This window comes from Castanea sativa, chromosome 12, assembly GCF_040712315.1.
Source record: "Castanea sativa cultivar Marrone di Chiusa Pesio chromosome 12, ASM4071231v1".
NCBI classification, from domain to species: domain Eukaryota; kingdom Viridiplantae; phylum Streptophyta; class Magnoliopsida; order Fagales; family Fagaceae; genus Castanea; species Castanea sativa.
Genome location: NC_134024.1, coordinates 47,747,084 through 47,772,445, shown reverse-complemented (window position 1 = coordinate 47,772,445; position 25,362 = coordinate 47,747,084). Strand labels below are relative to the sequence as shown.

General features: G+C 32.8%; 2 long non-coding RNA genes across 2 annotated transcripts; one reads left to right on the top strand and one right to left on the bottom strand.

Moving 5' to 3' along the window:
• Nucleotides 1-6,896: 6,896 nt before the first annotated feature.
• Nucleotides 6,897-8,760, bottom strand: LOC142620902 (uncharacterized). Its single transcript, XR_012841659.1, has 3 exons — nucleotides 8,468-8,760; nucleotides 7,504-7,759; nucleotides 6,897-7,408 (listed from the first exon to the last, which is right to left on the bottom strand). It is a non-coding gene; the product is annotated as an uncharacterized LOC142620902 (long non-coding RNA).
• A 2,181-nt stretch (nucleotides 8,761-10,941) lies between these two features.
• Nucleotides 10,942-17,805, top strand: LOC142618935 (uncharacterized). Its single transcript, XR_012841398.1, has 3 exons — nucleotides 10,942-11,117; nucleotides 15,990-16,700; nucleotides 17,621-17,805. It is a non-coding gene; the product is annotated as an uncharacterized LOC142618935 (long non-coding RNA).
• The last annotated feature ends 7,557 nt before the right edge of the window (nucleotides 17,806-25,362 follow it).

Sequence of the window (25,362 nt, the reverse complement as noted above, 5' to 3'; positions counted from 1 at the left end):
AACTAATATAATAATTTAGACACTAATTTTGGTGGGTGGACATTTTAATATTGAAATAGAGTGTTATTACTTGATTGCAATATTTTGTAATTTATGATACACATCATAAATATAGTCTCTTTTTTTTTTTTAAGATTATAGAATTTCAACCTAAAGCCCATTCCATAATAGTTGCTCTTATCATTAAGCTAAGATATTAATCAATTTTTTGAATAAGAGACATTTAAACCTTAGAATTTTTATTTGACGACAAAATACTTTACCAATTGAGTTAACTGGAACTCAAATTACACCATTCATTTCAATATGTAACTATTTATGTCTATAATTCTTTATTATTGAAAATATACGACTTTTTTATATTCACTTTTCAAATGATCCAAAATACACACACATTACTTTAAAAAAAATTCAAATTCAAAGAAAAAGGTAATAAGGAAAATAGTATATTGTAAACTCTACATTTAAAATTTAAAACAAATTTTTCATGTTCCTCACTTTTTTACATTAAAAAAACTATATATATTTTATACAATTTAAATAGAAGATAAATTTGAAGAAGTTGTTATAACTTCTTACACTATTCTGATTAAAAAAAACATTTTGCGCTAAAAATGACCATAAACTTCTAAACCTTCTAGAATAGTTCTTATTCCGTGCAGTTTTCCCAGCCTTACAAGAAAGATTATGATAAGGACAGGATACTCATGATTTTACCCTGTCCCATCCCGTCGCCATCCTTACTTTTCATGCAGATATGGTCTAGTTTACGACTAAGCTAATAGAATGGGCTAATTGACGTATACTTTCATTTCCATTTGAACTAATTTCTTAATGGGCTATTATCTTGGATAGAAGAAAAAGCCCATATATGAATTTTAATGGAGACTCAAATGGGCTTTGTTTCCTTTATGGGTTATTGTCTTGGATAGAAGAAAAAACCGATATAAGAATTTTAATGGAGACTCAAATGGGCTTTAATTTCTTTATGGGTTATTTGTTGACAAATGCTAAAAGTTGTATCATGGAGATGGAAACACGAACTTAGAGTATTCACAGTAACGAACTTAGAGTATTCATAGTAAGTGAGTAACAAAACTAAAAAATTTAGCTAGTAACTTAAAAACTTACTTTATTTATTTTATTACACGAGCTTCACATATGTGATGAGACTTTTTTTTTTTAATTTTAAGTTTAATGTAATTTTTCAATTTGAATTTATCTATTGTTAGTGAGGTTACACATAAAAGATTTTTTTTTTTTTAAACTAAAATTTAGTAATTGAAATGGAGTAAGCTACTAGTTTAGTGTGAACTAGTTTTTAAGAAAAAATGTATTAAACTTGCATGAGATATATTTAAATAGAGAGTATGCTAATTTTTAGGAAAAAAGATTCTCTAATAGTTTTTTTTTTTTTTTTGAATTTTATTGAATTACAATTTTAATCCTATTTTTATTTAAGAATAAGGATTATCTAATTAAATTAGGGGTATTTTTGACATTTTTTGAAGTCATAACTAACTTTCTGAATCCCCTTCAAACGTAGAAATAAAAAAAAAATACAATAAAGTAATGTATCTCATATATAACCGTTATCCACATCCTCCGAATCGGAACCCCAAGAACCACCGTCACTGGCCCACATCCTACAAATCAGAACCACCATCACTGACCCACAAACCACCATCACTGACCCACAAACCCTCCTACTCCTTCTAGACTTTGATTCTAGATTAGCAACCCACAACCTGCAACCAACCGCCAGCCACCACCATCACTACCACCGGAAAAAAAAAAAAAAAAAAAAAAAAAAAAAAAAAAACCCACAAAACCCATCACCATCACACCCATAACCAGCTACAAAACCCATCACAATAACACTCACAATCAGCCATAAAACTCATTACCACCACACCCACAACTGACACAAAACCTATCACCACCACAAAAGAGTGAAAAAAAAATTGAAAGAAAGAAAAAATAAAAATAAAAGAAAGAGAGAGTGATATTTTTGGCCATAGCTTAATAAATTAATAAAAAAGAAAGAAAGGAAGAGGAGGTAGGCAGAGATCTGGAGAAGAAGAAATGAGAAGAATTTTGGAGAAGAAAGAGTAAAAAATGAGAGAGAGAAACGGATGGTCAGTCAGAGGGGAAATTCTTAGCTAGTCCGGGACTATAAAGTCACCATACTGACCTTGTAGTCTGGATCAACTAAAATGAGACACCTAAGAGAAAGTGCTGATATCATTTAACAAGAAACCAAGTCAGCAATAGAGTTAAAACCCGCCTCTTTCTTTCTCAAAAACTCTCACTTTCTCTTTCTCTCTCTCAACCCAGCCAAGGTTGCTGCCACAATCACCTTTACGCGAAGTCGCACCAACTAGTGTCGTGGCCTCTTTCCCCAACAATTCCTTTTGCTCTTCTCTCAACCCCAACTGCGCTGTCACTGACGCCATTGCCCTGTAAGTTTTCTGTTTTTCTCTCTCTGTCATTTTTTTAATTGATTTATTTTAATGAGCTCTATTTGGTTGCTGGGAAAAAAGAGGGAAAATAAGCTCTGTTTTGTGGGATTTGTGGATTGTGTTAATTTGTTCTCTTTCAGAAGCTATGGCATTTATGGGTTTTTCAGATTGTTTGGGTGTGTGGTTTACTTGGCTTTTATTCTCGAGTTGTACTCTGTAGCCTATAACAGTACAGTCATGTTTAATTTTGAGCTCTTGTAATGATGTTTCAATTTTGAATGAAATGATTACCGTAATATTATATAATGGAAAATGGAAAAACACATATGACTTGCATGAGTTAAGGAAAAAGACATGAAATTAAAACATATAGTAAAAGAACGAGTGATTTTTTTTTAAGCACCTATTACGATTAGGAACTTTGAGTGCATTGTATCTTTTTTAAAAAGTCCTAGTTGTGCACCATTTGAGAACTTAGTGCATTGTCTACAGAATAATTAGCTCTACTTGTGCCAAATAATCGTTGTAAGAAAATAAAGGTTTTTTCTTTCATCAATATCTCACTTTTCAATAGGTAATCATTAGGTGTACTACTATTCTATTACTATACTCCATCTTTGAGTAATTTTTTAGTTTTTGTGTTGAGGATTTTTTTTTTTTTTTTTTTTTTTTTTTTTGTGTGGGTGAAGAACGTAGGATGTGGTTTTGGTAGTCTTCTGTTACAATATGAGTGTTGCACATTTTCAAATGGACTCTTGAATTTGCTAAGGATATGCTCATAGACAAGGCTATTTCTTCTATTATTCCCCTTCGAGTACCTGATATTAAGACATTTGTGAAAATCCCACTTGCTTCTTCATATGTTAAAACTGGAGAGAGGCATTATCTTAGTTGCTTCTAGTGCCACTGCAAATTTGAGCATAATTTGATAGTATTCTTAAAGCATTTGGTTGGTTTGAATTGCAATTACAGATAATAGGGGTGCATCCATTCAAGTATACAACTAGGATTTTTATTTGGTTTTTGCTCTAATTCAAGTAAATGATAAATAAATTGCTGAATTATGGATCAAAAAGGTGTGGGTTGTGTGGGGTACTAGATTTAAGTTTCAGTCGAATTGTTGGTCTATTTCACTTGAAACCAAATGAATCTTTTTTTCTAGTAATTAGAGGATTGGTCTTCTAGGATGTTACTGTGTTGATTGAAATTTGTTTTTTAACATTGCAAGATGATGGAGCCCTAGCCAAGCTACATTGCCAGAAAAGATTTTGAAGCATTCATGAGGGATTGAAGTCAGTTATCTTGAAGTTAACGGGACTAATTTTCAGTTTTACTGAAGATTTAAATTTGATATATGTATTGTCCAATTTTGACACTTAGTGTCTGTTTGTATTTATACAAAACCATTGAAAGGATGTACGGTACAAACCAAGATAATGTAAGAAAATGCAGTTATTCTTTTCTTAATATTTCAATAACCATAATGATGTTTGTGGTTTATCTTTTGAAATGTTATCAAGCCAATTTATGTGATGGGGAGTGGCATTCTAAAATTGATGCTCAATTGTTATTTATGCTTCAATGAAGGGGAATGACATTTTGAAATTGGTGCTCAATTACTGTTTTCGATTCAATGAAATTGAAGCTCAATTGCAAAACCTTGATGCCAAATTGTAAAATTGGAAGAAGTACATTGCAAAGTATAGTTTTTGCTATTCACATTATTAGTAAACTTCATTTTGAAAATGATAATCTTTACTTTAAAGGGTGTATTTGTGGAATATGAGAGGAGTTTTGAGAAGCTACCAACCTCAATAAAAGCTAATCCAAGCAAAGCAATGCTAGCAATCTAGAAGTCATTCTTGAAAAAAATATGCCAGAGGCAAAAAAAAATAGAGAATCTGTGAAGATTGAATAACCAAGGATAGAGACAATGGGTAGAAAATGCAGAATTTTGCCAGGAATATCTTCTAGCTGTATAACCTCGTCTTTCAAGAACTGTGCATGTCTTGCAAGTGTATGAGGTCCATAATTCACATCTCTGCATGTATGCTCAGAGGACCAACTTCTTAGCTGACTTGCTAGGCGTCGTATATCCTCTATGACATGACCAATAGCTAAGAATGCCATTTGCATTTGTAATAAGCATCAACCACAAGTTTAAACGGCAAAGTTTTGTAGAGCTTAAGATGTTATCTTTACTCCTTTAAGTTTATAAGCCTTGAAATAATGCATTGTACAGAAGTTGCAAAAAGATCAATTTGTACTATAATGTAATTACAGTTTGAACTTGGAACCAAATCACCAATTGTACACGTGCTATTTTATGATAAGGCCTAATTAAAGTTTCTGTTATTTGGAACTCGTGGAACAACTTTGCAGCTTTTCTTTCTTGGTTTCTCTTGTAAAAATGGAACATCACATGGCGTGTAGTGCTTGGTTTCTCTAGGCATCATTATTTGAAGATACAAAGCTAACATGAAAAATTTTGTTTATTCAACAAATGGTCTAAAACTTGAGTTCCAGTTACCTAAAAAAAGGGAGTTAGTGAAGAGTTGTTTTCAAAACTCAACAATAAGCTATTACAATCTCTATAAGAAACATTGCTTAACAAATACCAAAAATATGTACATGACATGTCACTTGTTTCAAACTAAAAAGAAGTTAACATGTATTAAATCTAAAAGTTCAGTAAAACTAAAAAAAATTAGTCTTGGTAACTCCAAGAAACATGATTTCAATCCATCATGAATGCTTCAAATCCTTTTTTGGCAATGTAGCTTAGCTGGGGCTCTATCATCCTGCAACTTTGAAAAAGAAATTTCAATTAGTACAGGAGCATGTATTTGAGATTATTTTGGTATGCTTTGTGTGATATATCTTGATGATTTAATTCTAGTTTTTTCTTGCTGTGATAATTAGATTTATTGTTTTTAATTTTTTTTAAAATACCATTTTGGCTAGCTCTTCTTGATTAATCATGTACAAATGAGAATCACTTAATATGTGATCAAAGATAGAATTGAAATTTGATACATGGTGTGTCCTGTTGCTATGTGGCATTTGTCCATTTTACTAGATTTTAAATAGTTAGTTTGTTGAACTCACCCTGATGGGACGAATGTGTTATTTTTTATTAATTATTATAGACTCTGGTATTTCATTGCTCATGTCATGTTTAGAGCATGATGGCCTCTCCATCATGAATAATTTCTAAATTCAAGCTCTTGATGCTAACATCCATCCGTTTCTTCTTGGACAGAGATATCACCACTTCATTCCCAAGTTTTGTTTTCCACTCGCAAGTTGATGACACCTGAGTTTCTAGCTGACATCAAGTTGATGGTATTTAGTTGGAAGAGCTTGTTTTTCTCTTACTGCCAATGTAGCTGGAAGAGCATGGTTTGACCATTTTAGCTTTTGCCCAAATGGGTCTGAGCTATTTGGTTGTTGGTTGGTCTCAGTGTTTGTTTGCTTCACTGGAAATCAGAGAGGAAAGGAATTCTCTGGCATTTCACCATACTTGTGGTCAAATTGAGTTTGTGCTACTAGCACTTTGAGCAGTTGCCTCACTAGGTAGAAAAATTTGTAAAGTATAACATGACTTGCAGATGAGGTGAAACTAAAAGCAGAAGTGCAGAAAATTGATTGGAAATTGTAGCCTTGGCTTCCCTCATTTTTTATTATTATTATTATTATTTTTTGGTAGGTTTGTTTAACTATCTTTTTCAGTAAAAAGTGCTATAAAGTGGCTGTTTTCCCCCTTTTTGTGTAACCAGTGGCACTTTGTTTGTGATTTGTGTACAAGTGCATGGTACCATTTCTACATTGATGTTTTTCAGCAGATTATCTTGGGTGATGTAATGAATGGAAAGTGTTACTGATCGTGTATTTTTCAAGCTATGTTGTCTTATTATTGTGAGGCAATTCAAACAAAGAGCCACAGAATATTGAAAATTGCAGTAGAACTTCTTATTTTTTAGTGATGAGTTATGGCATTTTATTAAGAAAAAAGACTTTGTTGCACACAAAAAATGGACACAAATTAGCCTAAAAAATTAGCAAAAAAATTTATATAAAAGAAATTTTTTAAGACCACAGACACAAGATCTATAGTACACAGTTCTAATCATCAATGTTAACATTTTGTCAAGTGCTTTCAACAAAACGTCAGAATTGAAGGACCTAGAAGCTTTGCAACTAGAATTTTATAGAGCATTTTCAAAATATCATGATAAAGTATGATCATGAGGGAAAAATTAAATGATTTGGACTGCAATCCTTTCTACAAGAAGGTGAACTTGGTGGTCTAATTACATATTTGACAAGGAAAGCCAACCAAATCCATTTCTAAGTTTAAACTTCCTGAGTCTTGAATGAGAGCCAAATAAAAGGAAAAGCTCAACAAATCTACTGCTAGATTTAAACTTCCTAAATTTAAATTTCCATCCACATCACTCTATTGCATTCATCTAAAGCTGCCTTGTTCAAATATGCAAATGCATAGACACAAAAATATATAAATTTAGCAATGGATTTGTTGAAATATACATTGGCTCACAAAAATATTTCCAGGAAAATATACATCCAAATCCCCCTCCAACCATGGACTGCTAACAAACCAAACACTTTCAACATAAAAAATCAGCATCAAGAACCAAATTTCTACTAAGATCTTTACTTTCTTCTTTGTGATTTTATACTATCAAGACTCTCTAATACTGTAAGCATCCTGGGCTGCATCTTTGGATCAAGTTCAATGCAATTTAGTACAATATGAAATGTTGCAACAACTTGCTTCTTTGCATACACTTCAGGCTGTAGTTCTGGGTCTATAACCTTGTTGTCATGAACATATTTTCAGGGGCTGAACTCATGGGATTCATAACTCTGACCCGGATATACAAAATTGTCATCCACAAAGGCAAAACCATTCAATCTTCTTCCTGAAATAACAGATACAACTAAATCAAGGAAAAAAGTTACAAGAAAAATTGAGTCTAAATAATATAATATATATGTAGAAGTGTAAAAAAAATACCAAAAGCATGTAAACCATCCTTATCTCCCAACATGGCATTACTTTGCCCAGAAATTGAAAACTTCCCACGTGACCTTTGTTTTGACCCCTTGTTGGGAACTTCTAAACCTCACGGCTTCAAACAGAAAGCAAACATGGGTAGCTTTTCAATTGGTGCAGCCTTCTCCTGGCATCCATTAGGGATGTTGGTATAGTTTTTGTTCAAAGCTAGCTCCCACTCCTTCACTTGTTGTTGATACCTTTCCCACTGCGGTGGCTGAATAAAGCACAATAAAAAGAGCCTTGAGATACATTTAAATATAAATACAAACAAACAAGCAGTTTAAATATACACAAGCAAAATATCTATAAAAATATATATAAATATACACACACACATAAGCAAAATAAACAAGAGTTGCATGAATTTCATGTCCCGAAAAAAGAAACTAACAAAAGCAGATGCCTCCCCCCAAATTGACAATATATATCAACACTGAATTTTGTAAAATCTAAACGTAATTTATATATATGAAAACCAGACCACAAGGCAACATAATGATAAGAAACAAAAAGTAAGTTAAATTATTTCTTTTTCATATTGCACATCAATTCAAATCCAGAAAATATATTCCTTCCATCAGTAGATGTCCAAATCAAATTCCTCTCTTATTCTTCCAGAAAACTTCACTCTCATCTCACATAACACATGCCCCTCAGTTTCCAAGTTTGTTTAAAAACTCCGAACAATATTACTTCATATCATTTTAATTCCAAAGATTTCCCTTCTTTGTTTACAACTAATCTAAAATTCATATTAGCGTCTTTGTAAAAATTATATAAAATTAAGATTGCTTCAGCAGAAGCTGAATCCTTTAATAACTCAAGTGCACTCTCTACATAGGGGATTACATCCACTAAAGTAGCTTACATCATAGTGCTGAACATAATATCAAGAACAATAGAAAAGTGATTCAGAAGATACCTGAAGATGTCAGATTAAAGGCATTCCCTACCTTTTTTGCCACCAATGCTCATAAATGGTTTTGATTAGATCCATGTGGCCAACTCCATCCATAAGGTATTCTATTTCTTCAAATGCGAACTAATCACACTGTTGGGTATATGCAACCTTCTCAAACATGTCCATTGTCCTTTCAAACATCTCCTCAGAGATCTTTCCCAAGCCACAGTCGTTAATTTCAGAGGAGCTTGGACTGCTCAAAACCCACTCCCAAAAAAAAATTTGCGGAGAGAGAGGCGTGTTTGAGGAGAGAGAGAGAGAGGAGAAAGCGTCTATGATTCTCTAGATTATAACAGCTCTTCTCTTAAAAGGGGTCGTGTGCAATGCACGTGACCATTGCATATGTGTTTCTTTATTTGTTTGACACCTGTCCTTGTTTGCAAATGTTGCTGCAAGTTTGTTTGGAGGAAATTCTGTCCTTTATTTATTGAAAGGTACTACATTCACAATATTTTCACAACAAATAATAAATGGGTAGTTGTTATTTGTTATTTGTTATTTGTTCAAATTTGAACCTAACACTAAGATTTTTTTTTTGCCCCAACAATAACAACTAGTAACAACCTATCATAGTATTTCTAGTAAAAATATTGTGATCATAGTATTTCTTTTATTTATTTGTGAGTGTTTATCAAATTACTAGTATTATGCCCGTGTGATGCACGGTTTAATAAAAAATTTTAAATATAAATTTTTTGATAATATAATCAAATCTAATAACAACTAAATAGTAAAAATATTTTTAAAAATTAAGTTACATGGAAAATATATCTTATGTAAGTTTTTTTTTTGAAAAAAAAAATATTATAAAATATTTTTAAAAATTATGGCAAGGTTTAAATTTCTAAAAGCTCTTAGAAGTAAAATTGTAATTCAATTATATATAAGTGTGTGTGTGTGTGTGTGTGGCATTTAAAATTCTTTCCATTATACTTGCTAACATGTATAGTAGCAGAAGTGCTAATGATATATACATTTCTTGTATATATGACCAAAAACAAATTTCATAAATTACAAAAATGTAAGTATTTAGACTGCAATGTAAATATTTACCTATAAATTACCGGTCATAGCCATTTTAATGTTACCATAAGTGAGGAAATAATCAGCATAATCAATTAAGAACACCAAATTGAAAAATAATATCAATAATCAAGATGAATTGCATTGTCTAAATTTTTTTTTTAAATCATATAATTTAAGAATAATTAAACTACGTTAATAGAAAATTAGATACTCATAAAAAAATGAAGATAGTTCTCACATAAATCTCCTAATTTCATATGATAGATGAGTTTCATCCCAAATAGATTTAGTAATAAATTATACACACACACACATATACATATATAAAGTATCTAAACCTTTTAGGGTACCACAATCAAAATAATTTCAAAAATAGATTAAAACAAAAAGTGCAAAAAGAGAAACAAAAACTATATTGCAATGTAAATGTAAAAGTTTACATATAAATTACTTGTCTAGCCATTTTGATATTGCCATAAGTGAGGAAATAATCAGCACAATCAATTAAGAACACCTAATAAAAAAATACATCAATAATTGAGATGAATTGCATTATGTAAAATGTTAAAAAAAATCATAGAATTTAAGTAATAATTGAACTACGTTAATAGAAAAAAAAAAAAAAAAAAAAAGATAGCTATTCTCACCAAAAAAGCCAAATCTTTCCTTCAGAAGTTCTTCACTTAATTTTGGTTTTTTATTGATTGATTCTATCATTCTTAAATAGTAGAGTAGAGTAAATTTAGAGAGTTTTAGCTCAACTCGTGTTGATGTTTTGTTTTTTTATTAGTTATTTATATCTATATTTTTTATCCGTGTAGTAATTTGGTTTTTTTATTTTTTATTTTAGCATTTTTAAATAGTTTTAGTTCAACTTAACTTCTCTTGGAAATCATATATCACGTTGCTTTTTTTTTTTTTAATCTAATAAAAGAGAAGAAAAAAATTATAAATATTGCTGCAATTTAAAATGTATTAGACCTCTTTAATTGCAAGTTGAAACCTCATTCACTGTTTTTCTTGGAAACAAACATCACAAAGCCCAATCCATGGATGCAAGTCTTTGGATTACATTACGTTACAACCTTAGACAAAAAGTCTAAAGTTAATCTAATTTTGTTTCAATTAAGATATATATCATGTGAAGCAACTTTATCTCTAACGTATTTAATTATATCTTTCTCATTTCTAAAATCTCTCACAACTCCAAGTTAAAAAAGAAGAAGTAAAAATGACATGAATTATAAAAGTAGTTGATATGAAAATACAACTGCAACTTTATCAAAAAAAAAGTTGATAAGAACAAAATTTAAAATATATTTTACCAACTTAGAAATTATAGGAGGAGAAATATATATTTTTAAAATTTTAAAAATTTGTATAATAGGGTGAAACCACCCGTCGTAATTACACTGTTTAAGCCCACTTTTTTTTTTCTTTTTTTTTTGTTGAGATAAGTCAACTCAAGGGTCAAGACCTCCAACTCGCCGACAGCTTCACAAATCACACACCAACCAACACTTTGGCTTCTCCACCTCTCGATCCGATCACTGTTCATAATCACACACGAGTCGATTCGGCTGAGGTACGTTCGTTGATCTCGCTTCTCTAATCTGATATCTCTTTCAGCGATATGTTTTGTGACAGAGGCTCGGCGTTTTTTTAATTTCCATGAAACCCCTCTCTTTTCTCTTTCTCTGATTTCTCCCTGATCTCTCGCTTCTTTCTCTTGAATTGAATTATGATAAATGCTTTCATGTTGAATAGTAAATGTTTCAATTGACCGATCAGTAGAAAAATTATAATTTTCTTATTGTGCAATGAATTGTTAGCATTAGTTTTAATGTTTAATAATAAAAAATATTATATGGAAGTATGGAACTAATTTTTGGTACAATAGATTTATAAAATAGGGAAAGAATGAAGCATCTTAAAATTAAATAAATAATTAATGGAATGAAAACTCAACAAAAAAATGGAATGAAAAATTAAAACATTAATTTTATGTAGGATAAAGTATCATGACTTTACATGTAAAGAAATTATTCGAATTGTTATTAATAATAAAGACATCTAAAAAAAAAAATTGTAGATTATGGGGAAGTCCCCTGTCACCTGCAATGTTTGATTTTTTCAAAAGAAAAAATACAAATAATTTAGAAGGTAATGGTGATAATTTAATGTTGCCATCCTCTAGAGTTGATGTCCCAATTTCTAAAAATCCTCAAAAAAATTTTCTTTTTGAAAAAATACCGCCAATAAAAGTCGACGAGCTTACATTAAGTTTGGCCCCCCTCCCCTAGGTTTGAATATTGGTTCCGTTCCTAGTCCCACCCCACCCCTTTAACCACATAAGTCCATGGAGAATATGGTCCTCTTATAGAACACAACTCCAATAACTAATTTAATGTGGACTCGACATGCATATCTCAGTAGACAGATTTAAAGTGCAACTCACCAAGCCTTGTAAGGAGAAATCTGAATACAATTCACATTCAATATTCCAACGAGGACATTCAAAATGGAGCATAGATGATCAAATGGCTATCGCTCCTATAGTAATCTGCAGGAATTGGAGGCAACAGCAGTCTGGTGATAAAAAGAATGGTGTGATCCTGCAAACAATTATAATTTTAACAAACTAAAATAAATAAAGATAGACAGGACAGAACCAGCGCCAAGACAGATACACAGTCCATGAAACAAGTAAAGCCTACTGAAATAACAAACTGAGGTGGTTTCAACAAGACATTACAATTGCCCAATACTTGCAAGCTGGTTATTGATTCCTTGCCATGCTTTCCTAGAACCTGTTTTTCTATCCTTTGATTGGTAAGGCTGCATTCACTTTCATCGATAAGTTCACATTCTTCTTCCACAACAATATTAGCAATCACAAGTGTCGAAATACACAATAACATGAACAAGCAAATATCTAGGTGAGGCACAGGACCTTCCTAAAAAGAAGTAAGATGAAGGCCGATCAATGTAAATATCTAGAACAGAAGTTATGTAGAACTACACGGGAATCTTTAGAATGATTCTTCCTGAGATCCAACTGCATTCTAGTCTCTGATTCTACCTTCCGAATGTATTAAATGCTGTGATTTGTGGAAATAAAACTGAGTGATGTATTTCAACAGTTAAAATTGGTATCCCACTTGGCAGTTATGGTGCAAGATGTGCTAGGCTGGAATGATTATATAAGAAATTATGGTGCAAGATGTGCTAGGCTGGAACAATTATATTAGGAAATCCACGATATATCAGCATGATTTCAGATTGATTTCAGACAAGATTCAATAAAGCTCACCATTTGGTTTTGAAAGTTCAAACCCTATGCATATTGAAACCAGCAAGTAACAACTTTAAGCCAGGAACTTATATATGAAGTTATGGACAGTAGTGTATACCCCAACTCTTCTGTGTAACAGATCAAGACTTCTTACAGCATCCTTTTCATCCCAGAAAAATGATATAAAAATCTGAATCAACACTAGAGAGAGAGAAAGAGAATGCATTACATCATATTTTATTGAACTCATGCTATAGTAGTAAGATTTATGAGGAACAAATAAAAGGACATGAGAAAGCCATGTGCTGAAAAGGACAAAGGAGCTCCCAATTCTTGTTTTAAAACAAAATTACAAACGAAGAGGTCTTAAATAAATTTTGTTAGACATATATAGTAAAACCTATGACCAGCAGCCAACTGCTCTACCACCGAGCTACTGAGGAACAATGAGAGACTAGATATCGTAGATTTTAATTTCCATTCTTAACCCATATGAACTTGAAGTTCCCGGAGTTACAGGTATTGTGTTGGATATCAGATTGAGATTGAAGGTTCAACAGTGTTTTATTTCTCTTTTTGTTTGATACCTTCTTCTTTTCTAAAGGAGAGAAGGCTCCTAGAAGACAACCTTTAACTCTCTCTTTCTCTCAAAATATTCAAAAGTATTATGCAATTGAGAGTAACTTTGGTCATCACAGTCCCTAATCAATAAGGATGCCTTGCTCATCATAATTGCTACTCCTAGTAGCTTCTATAGTTTGAAAGACTCGATTACTATCCTGTCTTGTGTAGCACTTCTTCCCTTATTCGCTTTTGCTTCATGAGAAATATTTAGTTGAGAGTTTTATGCTTATAAATTCCAGATTCATAAATAATGTTTTCTTCAAACTCGTGTAAAAGAGTTTTTTTGTTTTGTTTTGTTTTTGAAAATAAGTGGTAGTATAGGCCTTTAGTACAAATATTTGAGACTTAGAGAAACTGATGCTGAAAAGCAATAAATACGCTTACACCTACAGAGAAATTTATAGCGGCAGCCATTAAATTTGAACATCACAGTAATCTGTGATTACAAGCATTTACATTCTAGAAAATTGTTTGCAAAAAATTACACTAACAACATTGCATAAGAAGAAAAGCACAAAACTTTGAGACAACAAAAGACCAACTTACATCCTGTCTAGCTAGATCAAGGCAATTATGTCCATTAGAACAAGTTCATTGAGTTCTCCTTCCTCAGCAGCTTCCTAAATTTCCTGCATATTAGAAACTTAATCAACACTTACAATTATGCTACTTGAACTGTTTGACCTAGTTCACCACAAGGGCTAATATGCTACATGCTTCAAAGGATTTATGAGAATCGACAGCAATGAAATGGGATGTTTTAAGATATAGGACAAAAATATTTTCTTAATAATGAAAAGAAAAGCATCCAACAAAGAAATTTCAGAAGGATTTCTATTAACCTGTGTATGCAGGAAACACTCTTTAGAAATAAACACATTCTCATAAATTTAAAGCCTCTTGACAGATTAAACCATTTATGAGGTAATGGCTTTGATATTGTACATTCTGATTACCTCTAACACTTCTTCAGCTGCTCTGATGAAAGCTTGAAAGTTGAAACCAGTCTCCGTGCTTTTCTGACATCTTCATCTGGATACTCTTTCAAGCATGCGCTAATCTCACGATACTCTTCAACCTTTCTTTTCTTTTTTTCCTCTTCCTGTTGATGTCTTCTATGCAGTTCCTTTGTCTTTTTCCCGCTGCTGCACTTGGCATTCCTAATCTAGAGAAGGTTAATGCCAGCTTTCCAAATAGTGCATATCAGAGATATTAAATGAATTCAACATAACAAGATTGTAGGTTTTGTATTCAGGCATATATATACAGAATGCACATGGTCTCCCAATACTCATAAATCAGGACATGGACGATAAAGCTAGGACGGTGATCTGTTCAATTGTGGGATTAACTCATTAACTGTAATCTGAACAAAAAAGCTATAATCTAGATGATTTACTTCTAAGTATTTTCAGCTACAGTATCTAATACCTCAGATTTAATTTTGGAGGACATCGACAATGCAATAATATTCAGAACCAAATTTTCTTAGCTAGTAAATCTAACAAAAATTTCTTAACACATAATAGATGACCGAGAAAAGAGCTTCACTTTTAACTCACATGTCAAATTGTCAATTGCGATTTCAGAAAGGTGAAAACTCAGATTGCTCAATTTGTAAGCTATAAAGGCATTCTGTTAAGAATGTTATAGAAAGCACTTCAAATTGACCAAGAGTGAGTCAACCATAACTTAAGCTACTATGATATTTTTCATAGTAATACAGATTCAAGTGTAACATAACCCTGCGTGATGTGATTTTACAAACATAAATCTTAAATTTCATTACTGTCAGAACCTAGTAAAGCATTTCTTTGGGAGGTACAAAATGATTCCAACCCACGCATTTTCTATACTTTTATTTTGTATTAGAAAATTCCAAATTACTCTTAAGTCAGGACTAATTCTTGGTCCTTAGGTATCAGCTCAAAAACAAATCAATAAGGCTCACTCTAATAAATTTCTTTAGCAAATGTATACATAGAGAAAACCATTAACCATTTGACCACTCTCTCTCTCTCTCTCTCTCTCTCTCTCTCTATATATATATATATATATATATACATACACTGAAAAAACTGGTGAATTAACCAAGTGGGTCTCCTAACTTCAATGCATGTTTAATGAAGTTTATATTATGCAAACATTTCTTTACAAGGCTGACTTCCGCTTGTGCACTGCAGTTAAAAGGGGAATTTCCTTCACAAGTTTCTATTAATACCTCAATCCTATTCTCTCTACCACTCCTCTCAAGTGGCGAACCAACATTTGGTCAATATCTAAAATTTGCATGGCTTGTTATGTCAAAGAAGATCCAACATCCTTCAATTTAACATTCCAAAATAAATGATTAGAATACTTTTTGTTCCTTTTTGTAAAAGTACAGAACAACAAAACAGAAGGCTGTGCAAAACTTGAAAACTAGATTCCTTTGTGTGTCATGCTAATTTCTTGGTATCTTCCTTCATCATAAAAGTCATGTTGCTATATGATTCGCTACCGTGTGCACAAAGTTAAATTCACACTAATTTCTTGCAGAAACAGAAAACAGAGGAAGAGAGAGAACAGGGAAAGCTAAAAAACAAAAAAGGGAAAAGGAAGAAGAAGAAGAGAGAGAAATCCCAAAGAAACATCTGGTTCTTTCTCCTTTACTCCACTCTGTGTTGCAACCATGGTTCATTACTTTGCTCCACCCTTATCGGTCCTTGCTCCTTTTCTCTTCTTGAGTTTAGGCAGCACACTGCTCTTACCTCAGTTAGGTCTCTGTGTTGCAACCATGGCTAATTCTGTGGGCGAAGAAAACTTTGCTCCATCCTTATCAACCCCAATATTGACATATGAAAATGAGGTCTTCATTAGTTTTCATGCAGAAGATACCGGCACAAGATTTACCAGCCATCTCTTTGCTGCTTTAGAACGTAAAAGGGTTCGTGCGTATAGAGGGGAATTTATTCAGGCTGAACTGATGAAGGCAATTGAGACATCAAGGATTGCAGTTGTGGTGTTCTCAAAAAACTATGCTACTTCCAATTGGTGCCTGGATAAGCTGGTGAAGATCATGGAATGCAAAAGGGTGTTAAATCAAACGGTGCTGCCTATTTTTTATGATGTGTCTCCATCTGAGGTGCGAAAACATAAGGGGAATCTTGCGGAAGCAATCCTGAATGGCCCTGAAGACAAGGTAAACATTTGGAAGGCTACTTTGAAGGACGTTGCAAACTTGGCAGGGTTGCATTTAAAACCGTATCAGTAAGTTTTTTCATATATTCAGGTGCTTGTTTGTTAATTATAAAAGCTGATTCTATTGATTATGAAATGTGTTATCAGGATCTCTGTGTGTATGGATTAATCTCTAGAAATGTGGTTAAAATTTTAAATGGCATATATTTGAGTTCTTCGAAAAAGAATTTGAATGTTATTGTCAACTAAGATTTCTCATATATTGAGGGGTTTGTTTGTTAATTATAAAAGCTGAGCTGATTCCATTGTAATTAATACAGAAATAAACTTCAAGATATTTCATACTCTAGATAGCCAATAGAAGCATTCAATCGCATGACGGTTTTATGTTTTCAATCACATGGTGACTTAGTTGTTGTCGTAGGTGTAATTTTTAAAGTACTGAGTCTTTTGGTGCCATTTATTCAGAGATTGAAGTATTTCAACAGATGGTGGAGTTACTATTGATTATGAAATGTGTTACCTTGTATTGTTAAGTACCTACTTGGCCCTCTATTGATCATTTTTCCCTATTTAGTCAATATGCGACTATAAATCAATAATACATAGTTTTGGTCTTTCAATTAGTAGATTTTTATAAACTGTTGCGTTAGTTTGAGGAAGTGACAAAGGTCGATAGAGTGATTTTATTTATAAACTATTGTTATTATAGTCTTGAATATTTTAGCCTTTGATTTATTAAGATATATCTATAATTTGATGATCAAATTTTAAAATCATATATAATATATGTGTGTATGTATATTCAATAAAAAGGGGAAAAAATAATTAAAGTATAATAAATGAGACAATAAATAATTTACTAATTTGTTACCTAATGTAAAAAGAAAATGTATTTTGGCATTTCATTCCATTTTTCGTAGCTCATTTATTTTTATTTTATGATCACTAACTTCTATTCTTTTTATAAAAAAAAAAAATTGTGGCAGGCCAGAGACAGATTTTATCGAAGAAATTGTCGAAACCATCTGGAATATTCTATATGTGGAATCACCTACCAGCACCATGCCACGCTGTCGGCAGAACGATGCTCCTGGTCAATACTCTTCATTAATTATCCCGCAAAAGAGTCTTGCTGAGCGGACCCACCTTTTTTTTTTTTCAAAAAAAAAAATGAACGTACTATTAATGAATCTTTTGGCCTTGACCTAAATTCCCACACAGAAGATTCTACTACCCACCACTTAAATTTCTCACTTCCCATTTTCTACAAGCCAGACCCACTGAGCCCACCGAGCCACTCATCCTCTAAGGTTTGTGGGCTCTCTCTCCCTTCTCTCTTACCCATCTCGCACAGAAACAGAAAAAGAAAGTAACGAGGAGGGCTTCTTGGTGGGGAGCTATGATGCCGGTGGTGGTCAAGGAAGCTTTCGGGCATGATTTAGATAGCGGCGATCAAAGGAAGGTACTTCGGTCGAGATCTGAATGGGTTTTATTTCGTGGGTTTTGGTTTGTTTGAAATGAAGACGTGGGTCGACGTTGACGGTAGATCGCAGTTCCGTTTCGTCTTTGCAAAGTTGTCTCTACGGTACGTGGATGATGGCTATGGTGAGTTGTCTGAGGTCGACACTGATGGTGGGCTTTGTGGGTTCGCCGCTCGAGGCTTCTTGTCACCACCATCGCGATGGTGGCTTCCTTCACCACCATGGCCGAGCTCCTCCGATTCGAGTTTTTGGCTCGGTGGGTTTTAATGGGTTTTCAATATGGGTTTGTGAGTTTTTTTGGCTTTTTTTTGGGTGGTTATGGAGTGGTTTGGTTGGATTTGTGGTTTAATGCTCATATATTGTGGATTGATGGTGGGGTTTATGCTCAGATTTGTGGTTTAATGGTTAGATTTTTAGGTGGTGGCTGTCTTTTTCATCTCTTCCTGATCTGGTTTTTGGGGTGGTTGGTGGTGGTTTAATGGTTTATGTTCATTTGGGGTGGCTGTTGGAGGTTTTTGCTCATTTGGGGTGGCTGGTGGTGGTTTTATGTATTGATACAGAGGACTCATGATTATTGTATTTGAGCACATATACTTTCATTTAATTACATACATGTATATATATTTTGAGCATGTGTAAACTTGATTGGATATTAACGTGTTTAATCTCAATACATGTTTTGTAATATTTCTTTGAATGAAATATATGTTACATGCCTTAGTTGACATACTCGAGTTGTCTAAAATTTGGAATGCACAAGAGTATGTTATGAGTGCTTATTAAGCAAGTAAGGATGAGGATTAGAAATATTCATTCATTATAAGAATAAAGTTGAGAAATAACTCAATGAATGTAATAAGTTCTTGATACCATAGAACTTGTGGGGAGAGGCTATAGAATTTGTGGGGGGAAGTTATTATATTCACCAATTATTTGTTCATTGAGATGCTTTAAAAGAAACCACTAAGACACCTTGTGAATTATGGAAAGAGTGATCGTCTTTCTACAAATTCTTTAAATATGAGGATATTTGATGAAGGTGGTGATTCCTATTCTTAAGGGATAAAGAACTATTGATTATGTTTTCATTAGTTATGGTTATAACAGTAGTGCATAGTGCTTTTCTAATTTATGAATCTATTATTTTTATATGCATGAAAATTAATGCAATGACATGAGCTTTTCTAATTGATGTCAAAATGAGTTTAGATTTAATGCGACTAGTGTGTGATGTGAAATATATCACAAGAGGCTATGTCGTTGTGGGAAATGCTCGTGTATGTAGCAATAATAAAAGCTACAAAGATGATGTTGACTAATGAGTTCAACTCGAAAGATGCACGTGCTGTAGATATGATACAAGAAATAAAATTTTTCTAATACATTTGATGGACTTGTCTTGTCTCAATTACATGATAGATGTGAAGACATTTTAATGAGAACACCTTATGCGAAGAGCCTTTGTGTTTTTTGAGAAGTCTATATAAATCTAAGCAAATATGCATTGTTGGATTCTTATGCCTTCTATTTGTATATATAGGTAGGGCACAGAGTTATGGTAGGTCTTAACATATTTTTTGGAGACATAATACCATGAGATAGTTGCTCTCAAATAGAAGTATTTCTATATTATAAAACGGATCCGTAATCAATTGTTTACGTGGAGAGCAAATAAACTATGTGTTCATTGAGGGGAATGGGGTTAAAGCCTATTACCTAAAAGTTTTCGGGATGGCAACCCAACTTAGCTGGTTGGAGATCCCAAGATCTAGGTTCAAAGGGATTACCTATCAAAAAAAAAAAAAATGTTCAAAGGGACAACCGAATCGTGGAGACTATTTTTATCACTATGGAGATAACATCTCCCTCTCATTCCTATGATGAAATAATGGTGCATGTAAACGATGTTCAGGGTAAGCTTTGTTTTTAATGATTCTTATATCTTGGAAAACCAAGTGGGATATAGTAGGATACTCTTAATAAGAGGTGGCTATATGAGTGTGAAGTGGGCCGCTTCTATGAGAGTTTTAAGGCTAATTCTCTAAAGCACTTCATGAATTTATCAGGATATGTTCAGGGCTAAAATGAACACAATTATAAGAACGAAATATGTTTGAAAATGAGCTATGTGAATTATAGTGTCTTGGTATACACAAACGGTTGAATAGTTCAAGACATCATGTTCACTGATTAGCCAATATATCTAATAATCTTTCACAAAGGAAAGATCAAAGCCAAAAGCTACTTCTTTTGATACAGTAACTTTTCTTCTACTCTCTTTGTGTCTGCATCGTCATTTGCATTGTCTTTTATCAATTTCTATTTATGTGGGGGATTGTTGGAAAAATAGCATGGAGTGAATAAGAAATTGATGTTTTATATGTTCACTTGAAAATGTTATTAAAAGTGGTTAAAATCCTGAGTCCCACATAGGAAAGAAAAGAGATAATATATGAGTTTATATGCTCATAGGCTGGACATTGGGTTGGTTTTTGGCATGTGTAAACTGGGCCTACTTGTCCAAATAATAATATTTTATTATTTTAATTTTTAGTCTGTTAGTCTATACACAATAGTTATTTTCTGAAATAGAGTGTCTGTTTTCAGTAACGTATATTTTTCATAGTCCATCGTTCATGAAAAAAAAAAATTCAGAAAAAACTCTCTTAACGTATATTTTTAGTCTGTCATTTGTTAAAATTAAGAACATGCACTTTTTGAGTATGATGATTGCATAATGTATATATGTTGGTTAGAGAAATTGTATCTTATTATTTTGTTACTGCTATTAAGAAGTAGTTCTTTGGGATCCACCCCTCCCTCCCTTTGTGAAAATATGCAACACTTCCTTCCACCTATGTGCTAACTTGATCTTTACTGGGACTACCAATTTTATAGTTATCATCATTTATATCACGTGACTCCTTGCATGTGGAAGCTATTTAGAGTTCTGTTTCTTTCATCGTTTTGCACATTAATTAATTGCTACATTATTATAATTTTTAGTAGAAGTTGAAAAAATAGCTCATGCATTTGATGGAGTGAGTGCTTGCTTGGTAGTTGGTACTCTAATCAATCATTCAAACAAAGCTTTTTAAAACAAGTTTAGGTCTCTACAAAATTAGCAAATTGGGGCATCTATCACGACAAGAAGGAGATCTAGATTATGTGTCCGTTTGTGATCCGCTTATTTTGTTGAAACCGAAAGCTTTTTGCTGAAAGTACTGTAAATAAAAGTAAAAGTTAGCTGAAATAGTACAATGAAACTCATGAATAGTACAAAAAATGCAGTGAGATCCATGAATAGTAGCAAAAATAAGTTGAATAGTAAAATAAGTTGGCAAAAATAATCTATGCCAAACTCTCTCTCTCTCTCTCTCTCTCTCTCTCTCTCTCTCTCTATATATATATATATATATATAATTTTATCATTTCAATTTGTGAAATCTAGGATTCAACTTCTTGTGGATGAGATTTGTTTTCATATGTGAGGTGGTAAATTAGCAAACCTTAGAAAGGATTTCTTTTTTTCAATACGGGCAAAATGTAACCATTTTGAGATGAATTAAATGTATATATTATAACTTGACTTGCTTTTTGTTGGCAAGATGTTTAGCCCATTCAATTCTCAAATTTTCTCAAATCCTACAATTATGATCAATTTGCAAAAACTATTTATGCCATCAAATTTGAATTGAGCTTTTTATGAGAAAATTGTTATGCAACCATAAAAATTTTGCTCAAAATTACGTTATTGTCTTTTAGACTTTTACTTGTTTTTTCCTTTTGTTTGGGCAAAATCCCTCTTTATATGAGAGAGAGAGAGAGAGAGAGAGAGAGAGAGAGAGAGAGAGAGAGAGAGAGAGAGAGAGAGAGAGAGAGAGAGAGAGAGAGAGAGAGAGTTTGGCATAGATTATTTTTGCCAACTTATTTTACTATTCAACTTATTTTTGCTACTATTCATGGATCTCACTGCATTTTTTGTACTATTCATGAGTTTCATTGTACTATTTCAGCTAACTTTTACCTTTATTTACAGTACTTTCAGCAAAAAGCTTTCGGTTTCAACAAAATAAGCGGATCACAAACGGACACATAATCTAGATCTCCTTCTTGTCGTGATAGATGCCCCAATTTGCTAATTTTGTAGAGACCTAAACTTGTTTTAAAAAGCTTTGTTTGAATGATTGATTAGAGTACCAACTACCAAGCAAGCACTCACTCCATCAAATGCATGAGCTATTTTTTCAACTTCTACTAAAAATTATAATAATGTAGCAATTAATTAATGTGCAAAACGATGAAAGAAACAGAACTCTAAATAGCTTCCACATGCAAGGAGTCACGTGATATAAATGATGATAACTATAAAATTGGTAGTCCCAGTAAAGATCAAGTTAGCACATAGGTGGAAGGAAGTGTTGCATATTTTCACAAAGGGAGGGAGGGGTGGATCCCAAAGAACTACTTCTTAATAGCAGTAACAAAATAATAAGATACAATTTCTCTAACCAACATATATACATTATGCAATCATCATACTCAAAAAGTGCATGTTCTTAATTTTAACAAATGACAGACTAAAAATATACGTTAAGAGAGTTTTTTCTGAATTTTTTTTTTTCATGAACGATGGACTATGAAAAATATACGTTACTGAAAACAGACACTCTATTTCAGAAAATAACTATTGTGTATAGACTAACAGACTAAAAATTAAAATAATAAAATATTATTATTTGGACAAGTAGGCCCAGTTTACACATGCCAAAAACCAACCCAATGTCCAGCCTATGAGCATATAAACTCATATATTATCTCTTTTCTTTCCTATGTGGGACTCAGGATTTTAACCACTTTTAATAACATTTTCAAGTGAACATATAAAACATCAATTTCTTATTCACTCCATGCTATTTTTCCAACAATCCCCCACATAAATAGAAATTGATAAAAGACAATGCAAATGACGATGCAGACACAAAGAGAGTAGAAGAAAAGTTACTGTATCAAAAGAAGTAGCTTTTGGCTTTGATCTTTCCTTTGTGAAAGATTATTAGATATATTGGCTAATCAGTGAACATGATGTCTTGAACTATTCAACCGTTTGTGTATACCAAGACACTATAATTCACATAGCTCATTTTCAAACATATTTCGTTCTTATAATTGTGTTCATTTTAGCCCTGAACATATCCTGATAAATTCATGAAGTGCTTTAGAGAATTAGCCTTAAAACTCTCATAGAAGCGGCCCACTTCACACTCATATAGCCACCTCTTATTAAGAGTATCCTACTATATCCCACTTGGTTTTCCAAGATATAAGAATCATTAAAAACAAAGCTTACCCTGAACATCGTTTACATGCACCATTATTTCATCATAGGAATGAGAGGGAGATGTTATCTCCATAGTGATAAAAATAGTCTCCACGATTCGGTTGTCCCTTTGAACATTTTTTTTTTTTTTGATAGGTAATCCCTTTGAACCTAGATCTTGGGATCTCCAACCAGCTAAGTTGGGTTGCCATCCCGAAAACTTTTAGGTAATAGGCTTTAACCCCATTCCCCTCAATGAACACATAGTTTATTTGCTCTCCACGTAAACAATTGATTACGGATCCGTTTTATAATATAGAAATACTTCTATTTGAGAGCAACTATCTCATGGTATTATGTCTCCAAAAAATATGTTAAGACCTACCATAACTCTGTGCCCTACCTATATATACAAATAGAAGGCATAAGAATCCAACAATGCATATTTGCTTAGATTTATATAGACTTCTCAAAAAACACAAAGGCTCTTCGCATAAGGTGTTCTCATTAAAATGTCTTCACATCTATCATGTAATTGAGACAAGACAAGTCCATCAAATGTATTAGAAAAATTTTATTTCTTGTATCATATCTACAGCACGTGCATCTTTCGAGTTGAACTCATTAGTCAACATCATCTTTGTAGCTTTTATTATTGCTACATACACGAGCATTTCCCACAACGACATAGCCTCTTGTGATATATTTCACATCACACACTAGTCGCATTAAATCTAAACTCATTTTGACATCAATTAGAAAAGCTCATGTCATTGCATTAATTTTCATGCATATAAAAATAATAGATTCATAAATTAGAAAAGCACTATGCACTACTGTTATAACCATAACTAATGAAAACATAATCAATAGTTCTTTATCCCTTAAGAATAGGAATCACCACCTTCATCAAATATCCTCATATTTAAAGAATTTGTAGAAAGACGATCACTCTTTCCATAATTCACAAGGTGTCTTAGTGGTTTCTTTTAAAGCATCTCAATGAACAAATAATTGGTGAATATAATAACTTCCCCCACAAATTCTATAGCCTCTCCCCACAAGTTCTATGGTATCAAGAACTTATTACATTCATTGAGTTATTTCTCAACTTTATTCTTATAATGAATGAATATTTCTAATCCTCATCCTTACTTGCTTAATAAGCACTCATAACATACTCTTGTGCATTCCAAATTTTAGACAACTCGAGTATGTCAACTAAGGCATGTAACATATATTTCATTCAAAGAAATATTACAAAACATGTATTGAGATTAAACACGTTAATATCCAATCAAGTTTACACATGCTCAAAATATATATACATGTATGTAATTAAATGAAAGTATATGTGCTCAAATACAATAATCATGAGTCCTCTGTATCAATACATAAAACCACCACCAGCCACCCCAAATGAGCAAAAACCTCCAACAGCCACCCCAAATGAACATAAACCATTAAACCACCACCAACCACCCCAAAAACCAGATCAGGAAGAGATGAAAAAGACAGCCACCACCTAAAAATCTAACCATTAAACCACAAATCTGAGCATAAACCCCACCATCAATCCACAATATATGAGCATTAAACCACAAATCCAACCAAACCACTCCATAACCACCCAAAAAAAAGCCAAAAAAACTCACAAACCCATATTGAAAACCCATTAAAACCCACCGAGCCAAAAACTCGAATCGGAGGAGCTCGGCCATGGTGGTGAAGGAAGCCACCATCGCGATGGTGGTGACAAGAAGCCTCGAGCGGCGAACCCACAAAGCCCACCATCAGTGTCGACCTCAGACAACTCACCATAGCCATCATCCACGTACCGTAGAGACAACTTTGCAAAGACGAAACGGAACTGCGATCTACCGTCAACGTCGACCCACGTCTTCATTTCAAACAAACCAAAACCCAC